The following is an 8155-nucleotide window of genomic DNA, read 5'->3' as shown; positions in this document are numbered from 1 at the left end:
GCAAAAATTTTCTCCCATTCTGTGGGTTGTCTGTTTGCTCTCTTGACAGTTTCTTTGGCTGTGCAGAAGTTTTTTAATTTGATCAGATCCCATTTGTTTATTTTTGTTGCTGTTGTGATTGCATTTGGGGTCTTCTTCATAAATTCTTTGCCTAGGACAATGTTTAGAAGAGTATTTCCAACATTTTCCTCTAGCATTCTAACAGTTTCACACCTAAGGTTCAAGTCTGTTACTCAGCATGAGTTGATTTTTGTGAGAGGTGAAAGGTGTGGGTCTTGTTTCAGTCTTCTACATGTGGCTGTCCAGTTTTCCCTGTCGCGCCCGCCTCGCCAGCAAGGAAGACGCGGCAACAGGAGTTCTTCTGACCGTGCTTTAATGGGGTTCCCTTTAGGCTTACATGATACGGAAGACCCAGCCCAGCAGCGCGCAGGCTGCTATAAACCCCAGAAGCACAACCCCTAAGCTGCGATAGGCCGCTCAACTGTCGAGCCCCCAAAGCATTAGCCCATATCAGGACCCTTTGTTTGCATTCTCGCGCCACAGGGCAACCGACAATTGTGCCTGCGCTGAACTTGTTAGCTGCTCTAGGCAAAGCCGGAAACAGGCGCCAACTTGTAATGGCGTTGACACCGCCCCCCACATTTCCCAGCACCATTTATTGAATAAGGATTCCTTTCCCCAGTGTATGTTTTTGTATGCTTTGTCGAAGATTAGTTGGCTATATGAGGATGGTTTTATATCTGGGTTATCTGTTCTGTTCCACTGGTCAATGTCCCTGTTCTTGTGCCAATAAAAAGCTGTTTTAATGACTATAGCCTTGTAGTATAGTTTGAAGTCTGGTAAATTGATTCCTCCCATTTTGTTTTTATTGCCTAGGATTGCTTTTGCTATACTGGGTCTTCTCTGGTTCCATAGAAAGCATAAAATTATTTTTTTTATATCTGTGAAAAATGATAATGGTACTTTGATAGGGATTGCATTGACTCTGTAGGTCACTTTGGGTAGTATAGACATTTTAACAATGTTGATTCTGCTGACCTATGAGCATGGTATATTCTTCCATCTGTTTACGTCCTCTGCTATTTCCTTCTTCAGTGTTTCATAGTTCTCCCTGTAAAGGTCTTTTGCCTCCTTAGTTAAATATATTCCAAGGTACTTTATTTTCTTTGTTGCTATTTTGAAGGAATTGAGTCTTTGATTTGGTTCTCACTTTTACTGTTGCTGGCATATATGAATACCTCTGGTTTCTGTGTATTGATTTTGTATCCTGAGACTTAACCAAATTCATTTATCAGATCAAGGAGTCTCTTGGTTGAATACTTGGGGTTTTCTAGGTATAATATCATGTCATCAGCAAAGAGTGAGAATTTCATCTCTTCTGCTCCCATTTGGACACCCTTAATTCTGCTCTCTTGTCTGATTACTGTAGCGAAGACTTCTAGCACTATGTTGAACAAAAGTGGAGATAGTGGTAAACCTTGTCTTGTTCTAGTTCTAAGTGAGAATGCTTTCAATTTTTCCCCATTCAATATGATATTGGCTGTGTGTTTGTCATATATGGCTTGTATCATTTTTAGGTAAGCCCCGTCTATGCCTATTTTGTTGAGCGTTCTTATCATAAAAGGGTGTTGAATTTTGTCAAATGCTTTTTCTGCACCTATTGAGAGGATCATATGGTCTTTGTTTTTGCTTCTGTTTATATGGTGAATTATATTTATAGATTTGCATATGTCGAACCATCCCTGCATCACTGGGATGAAGCCCACTTGGTTGTGATGAATTATTTTCTTGACAAGCACCTGGATTTGATTGACTAGGATTTTGTTGAGAATTTTTGCATCTATATTCATAAGTGATATTGGTCTATAGTTTTCTTTTTTGTTGTTGCATCCTTTCCTGGTTTTGGTATCAGGGTTATGTTCACTTCATAAAATATGTTGGGGAGGATTCCATCCTTCTCGAAGTTGTGGAATAATTTCTGCAGGATAGGTACCAGTTCTTCTTTGTAGGTGTGGTAAAATTCAGGTGTGAAACCATCTGGTCCAGGACTTTTCTTTTTAGGAAGGTTTTTTTATTGCTGTTTCAATTTCAGTACTTGATATTGGTTTGTTCAGGAATTCTATTTCTTCCTGGTTGAGGCTGGGGAGGCTGTGTGTTTCTAAGAATTTGTCCATTTCCTCCACATTTTCCAGTTTCTGTGCATAGAGGTTTTTGTAGTATTCATAAATTATATCTTGTATCTCCGTGGCATCAGTTGTGATTTCTCCTTTATTGTTCCTGATGGAGCTTATTAGAGATTTTTCTTTTCTGCTTTTCATTAGTCTAGCCAATGGTGTGTCAATTTTGTTTATTTTTTCAAAGAATGAACTTTTTGCTTTATTAATCTTCTGTATAGTTTCCCTGATGTCAATTTCATTTAGTTCTGATTTGATCTTAATGATTTAACTTCTTCTGCTGGGTTTGGGGTCGGTCTGTTCTTCTTTTTCCAGCTCTTTGAGATGATTCATTAGGTTGTCTATTTGTGATCTTTTCGACTTTTGGGTATAGGTTTTTATGGAAATAACTTTCCTCTTGGGACTATGTTAGCTGTGTCCCACAGGTTTTGATAACTTGTGTCACCTTTGTCGTTTAGTTCAAAGAATCTTTTAATTTCCATCTTGATTTCCTTGTTTATGAAGTGATCATTCAGAAAAAGGTTGTTTAGTTTCCATGACTTTGTGTAGAAATGAGGACTCCTGTTAGAATGAATTTCTATACTTATTCCATTGTGGTCTGAAAAGATACATGGTATAATTTCTATTTTTTTAAATTGTTTGAGACATGCTTTGTGTCCTAGGATATAGTCAATCTTAGACAGTGATCCATGAGCTGATGAGAAGAACGTATATTCAGTGGTTTTGGGGTAGAATGTCCTGTAAATGTCAGTCAGGCTCATTTGTTCTAGGGTTCTGTTTAAGCCCATTATTTCTTTGTTGATTTTCTGTTTGGAGGATCTGTCCTGTGCTGTCAGTGGGGTGTTAAAGTCTCTAACTATTATGGTGTTGTTGTTTATCCATTTGTTTAGATCCAGTAGAGTTTGATTTATGAATCTGGGTGCACCAAGGTTGGGTGCATATATATTTAGAATTGTTATGTCTTCTTGTTGAACTGTACCCTTCACCATTATATAGTGACCTTCTTTGTCTTTTATTACTTTTGTTGATTTAAAGACTATGTTATCTGTAAGCAGCACCGCCACGCCAGCTTCCTTTTGGCTTTCATTTGCTTGAAATATTGTTCTCCACCCCTTTACCTTTAGTCTAATTGCATCCTTACAGGTTAGATGTGTTTCCTGAAGGTAGCAGATACTTGGCTTGTGTTTTCTTTATCCATTTGGCCAGCCTATGTCTCTTGAGTGGGGAGTTCAAGCCATTCATATTTATTGAGATAACTGATAGGTGGGGCAGATTTCTGTTCATTATGTTGGGTTGAACTTGTTGCTTTGTTTTCTCTCTTGAGCCATTGTAGTGTCTGGGCTTTGATCTTTAGCTTTGAGTAGATTTACATTTGTGTTTATTGTGCTGATCCGTGGGTAACACTGTTTTGAGTACTTCTTGAAGGCCTGGTCTTGTCTTGGTGAATTCCCTCAGTCTTTGCTTATCTGAGAATGTCTTGATTTCTCCTTCATATACGAAACTTAGTTTTGCAGTGAATAAGATTATAGGCTGGGCATTATTTTGTTTCAGAAGAGTGAGAATGGGCCCCCAGTCTCTCCTTGCTTGTAAATTCTCAGTAGAGAAGTCTGGTGTTATTCAAATTGGCTTTCCCTTGTGTGTTACTTGCTTCTTTCATCTTACAGCTCTTAGAAGGGCCTCTTTAGTTGATATTTTGGTCAGTCTGATGACTGCATGTCGTGATGTCTTCCTGTTTGCATTGAATCTCCCAGGGGTCCTCTGAGCTTCTTGAACTTGTATATCGAGATTTTGAGCAAGGCCTGGGAAATTTTCCTCTATTATGTCTTCAAATAGCTTGTCCAACCCTTGAGTGTTTTCTTCTTCCACTTCTGGTAACCCTATGACCCTCACGTTAGGTTTCTTCACATAATCCCACATCTCTTGTAGGCTTTGCTCTTTTCTCTTGTTTCTCTGCTCTATCTCTGTGACTGATTTATTTAATTGGAAGGTGTTATCTTCAATCTCTGAGATTCTTTCTTCAGTTTGATCTGCCCTGTTCTTGATGCTTTCCACTGTATTTTGTAGTTCCCTGAATTGATTCTTCATTTTCAGGAGTTCGGTTAAACTTTTGTTCATTGTATCGATTTCTTTAGTGAATTTTTGTCCCAGGTCCTGGAGGCTTTTTGTGATTTCTTTGTGTTGGTTATTGAGTTGTTCTTGCAGGTTGTTGAATTTTCCTATGATCCACATTCGAAATTCCTCTTCTGTCATTTTGGTTGCCTGATTTTGGTTGGTGTCTGTTTCTACGGGGCTAGTGCTCCTCTTTGGAGGTGTGGTTTCCATTTGGTTCTTCATATTTCCTGAGTTCCTTCACTGATTTCTTCCCATGTCGATCAGTTGTTGTTTCTTTCCTTTAGGTTTTTGTTTGGGTATTCACACCTAACTTAGACATGTTAATGTAAACAATAAGTCACTGAAAATGAGAGAGTCACACTCAATGGAGGTTTATTAAGCCAAGATTTTAAGGACACGCCCAGAAAAAGCAGAGCTCACAAAGTATTTGTTGTGGACTGAGCTCTTTGTAGAAGGAGCTGAGAATTTCACATTTAAAAGAAAAAGGGGGTGCACGGGACAAAGGTAGGTGAGCAATGAGGCAATTGGTGATATTCTTGTGAAGTTCTATTTGGAGCTCAGTAAACCTATATAAGCCAAGGCAGACATTCAAAAAAGGAAGTAGCCAATGTTGTGACTCTTCTCAGGGTGGGTAGCAGAGGGATCACATCTCTTCCTTGATTTGCACCTGTGGAGATAAACTTGCAATCAACATTTAAGAGTTTATTTAGGCTACAGTCCTAATGTAACAGAGCAGTCACCCCTCCTCACAGAGGTATGGAAACATAAAATCAAGAGTGGGAAATAGGTAACAGAGGGAATGTTCTGAAAAAAAAAGTCAAAAGATGTTTTCCATCTCTTTAAAACTTTTCTGACTCTTTTTAGGAACTGCGACCTGCATCCCTGCCTCAGGCAGGTAGTCAGGAGGGGCAGGGGGAAGCAAGCCTTTTTTTTCTTTGTGTTACAGGAGATAGCTCAGCCAAACTGTCCATTCCATCCCCAGCCTGGCACCTGGGTGGTGCAGGTCTGCGTGGGCCACCCAGGTGGGCGGAGGTCACAGGCTTTGTCTTTGGCTGAGATGGGATGATTAGAATCATTAACTGTGGTCAAACAATGATAAGCCTAGAACTGAGGGCCATCCATTTAAAAGTTCTGTATTTCTGCTTATGTATAGGAATTTGGATTTTGAGATGATAGTCTACCATTTTCTTCTTTTGCCAGCAAAGTAATAAATTTCTCTTTCCTTATTTTCAACCATTTGTCCTCACTCTTCTGATGTGGCCTTGTGAACAAGTGCCAAGCCTTCGGTAACAGTTTTGTGTCTTATGTTGAAGTCTTTAATCCATTTTAAGTTGATTTTTGTATATGGTACAAGATAAAGGTCCAATTTCATTTTTCTGCATGTGGATATCCAGTTTTCCCAACACTATTTATTGAAGAAACTGTCATTTCCCCATTGTGTGTTCCTGACACTTTCATCAAAAATCAATTGCCCAAATTTAACAACATTGATTCTTCCAGTCCATGAGCACAGGATTTTAAAAATTTCTTTGTGTCTTTAACTGCTTTCATCAATATTTTATAGATTTTGGTGCACAAATATTTCACCTCCTTGGTTAAATGTACTCTGAAATACTTTTGCAGCTATTTTTAATAGAATTATTTTCTTGATTTCTCTTCCAGATAGTTTATAGAAACTACTAGTGTATAGAAAGTCTACTGATGTTTGCATGCTGATTTTGTATACTGCAACTTCATTGAACTCATTTATTAGTTCTAACAGTTTTTGGTGAAGTCTTTAGGGTTTTCCATGTATAGGATCATGTCATCAGCAAACAAATACATTTTCACTTCTTCCTTTCTTATTTGGATGCTTTTTATTCCTTTTTCTTGCTGAACCCCTCAGGCGAGGACTCCCAGTGCTATGTTGAATAGAAGTGTGCAGCCCCATTTCTAGCTCAGCAGTTTCGGGACGCTTTCTAGGGCCTGATGCTCACTGAATACCCCCCAGCTGGTCACCCTGTCGAGGTTCATTCCTGGGATCCTTGTCAAGCACCAAGCCCTTGCCAGGTGCTGTGAGCAGCGGCTACTCTTCCATTGCTCTGACCTGCAAACTGAGCTTGAGCCGTTAAAGACACCTGCGATCTCAGACGGCAGACACTGCAGGGCTGAGACTCCATCCCAGGTAGGGATGACCCCACAACCTCTTGCCCTGCCACCCCCACTCATGTCCTCCCACGTTCATGGAACCAAGTTCCCTGTTGGCCCCGCCTGGCTCCTTCTGAAGGCCTTCCCCGGGGAGGGCATCCCTTGCTCACAGCCTTGAGCTTCCCTTCTGCCCTGGCTCTCTCTGCTGCCCACGGGCTCACACACCTGTGGTCGCCTGCCCACACCCCAGTAACCCCTCTCTGAGCACACATCTGGGCAGCTGGGTTGTCTCATCCATTGGGAAGTGTTAAGAGTTAAATTGTGCCCCCAATTCATATTTTGTCCCTCTAGTACCTTGAAATGTGACCTTATTTGGGATTTGGAGATGGGTTCTTTGTAAAGAGTGAAATTATTTACAAAAGTTAATGAAGTTAATGAAGTCAACATGAGGTCATTAAGGTGGGCCCTAGTCCAGTGTGACTGGTGTCCTTACAAGAAAGGAACATTTCAAGAAGTAAGTTCCAGTATTTGATACATTAGGGAAATTATAGTTAACCATAATTTATTTTACATTTCAAAATAGCATGATGAGAATATTTGTAATGTTCCCAACACAAAGAAAAGGTAAATGATGGAGAGACGGATAGTCTAATGATCTTATTGGATCTGTTGGCAGAAAATAAGAGACTCAGGGAAAAAGTCTCAATCAATAAATCAAATTTATTAAGCCAAAATTGAGGTTACACCTAGGAAAAACAAGAACCAGAGACAAATCTGTGGCTGTTTTTCCAAAGGGGAATTCAGAAGTTTCAGCATTTAAAGATATACAGAAAGGAAAAAAGGGTGGGGTTAGGGTAGGGAGACAAAATGGTAACACTCTTCTGAGAGCCAGGAAAATCTACACTTTACATAAGATAAGGTGAATCTTAGAGGAGAAAAAAAAAAGAGAGTGAAGGAAGCTTCCATTGTGTAGATGCCCCTAGGTAAGCGGAAGAATGTTTGATACTGTCTTGTCTCTGTTCTGCACCTGTAAAGATAAACTTATAATTGATTATTAGCATGAAATCAGAACAGACTTTAGTTTTAGGAGCTAGACATGGCCTGCAGTCCTAACGTTAGGATGTGCACACCCTTGCTTATGGGTGGCCAGCCAAGAATTTCCTTAATGAATGATCTGAGGTGCTAGCTCCTCACAGGTGCCTGAGGCCTTTACCTTCTCTTTTGCATAAGGAGTTGGGGGAAAATAAAGGAGTTCCTAGCCTTCATTTTCCTTTTAAAGATCATTACACATTGTATATAGGTAGTCACATGGACCCCCAAATATGTACAGCTATTATATATCAATAAAAAATAAATTTCACCAAATCTCATTAAAGCCAAAAAAAAAAAAAAATGATGGAGACATTTGGACAAGGAGACACAGACACAGACACACACACGGGGAATACAAAAATTTACCAGCAAACGACCGGAACTAGGAGAGAGGCCTGAAACAGGTTCTCCCTCCCATCCTGCAGGAGCTGCTACAGCTTGGTCTCAGACTCCTATCTTCAGAACTGTGGGACAATGCATTTCTATTATGTAAGCCACCCAGTGTGCAGAGCTTCCTTACAGCAGCCCTTGCAAACTGGCACAGGCAGACAGGCCTGAGGACCAGTCCTCCCTGGAGGCCACCATGCCCCTTCCCAGCCCTTGCCCATACAGCGTCTCCCCGGGCTTGCCCTTCACTTCATCCAGGAGGG

The sequence above is a fragment of the Microcebus murinus genome, chromosome 6, assembly GCF_040939455.1.
Source record: "Microcebus murinus isolate Inina chromosome 6, M.murinus_Inina_mat1.0, whole genome shotgun sequence".
In the NCBI taxonomy this organism is placed as follows: domain Eukaryota; kingdom Metazoa; phylum Chordata; class Mammalia; order Primates; family Cheirogaleidae; genus Microcebus; species Microcebus murinus.
The sequence above is the reverse complement of the archived record's forward strand: the minus strand, read 5'-3'. Positions refer to the sequence as shown.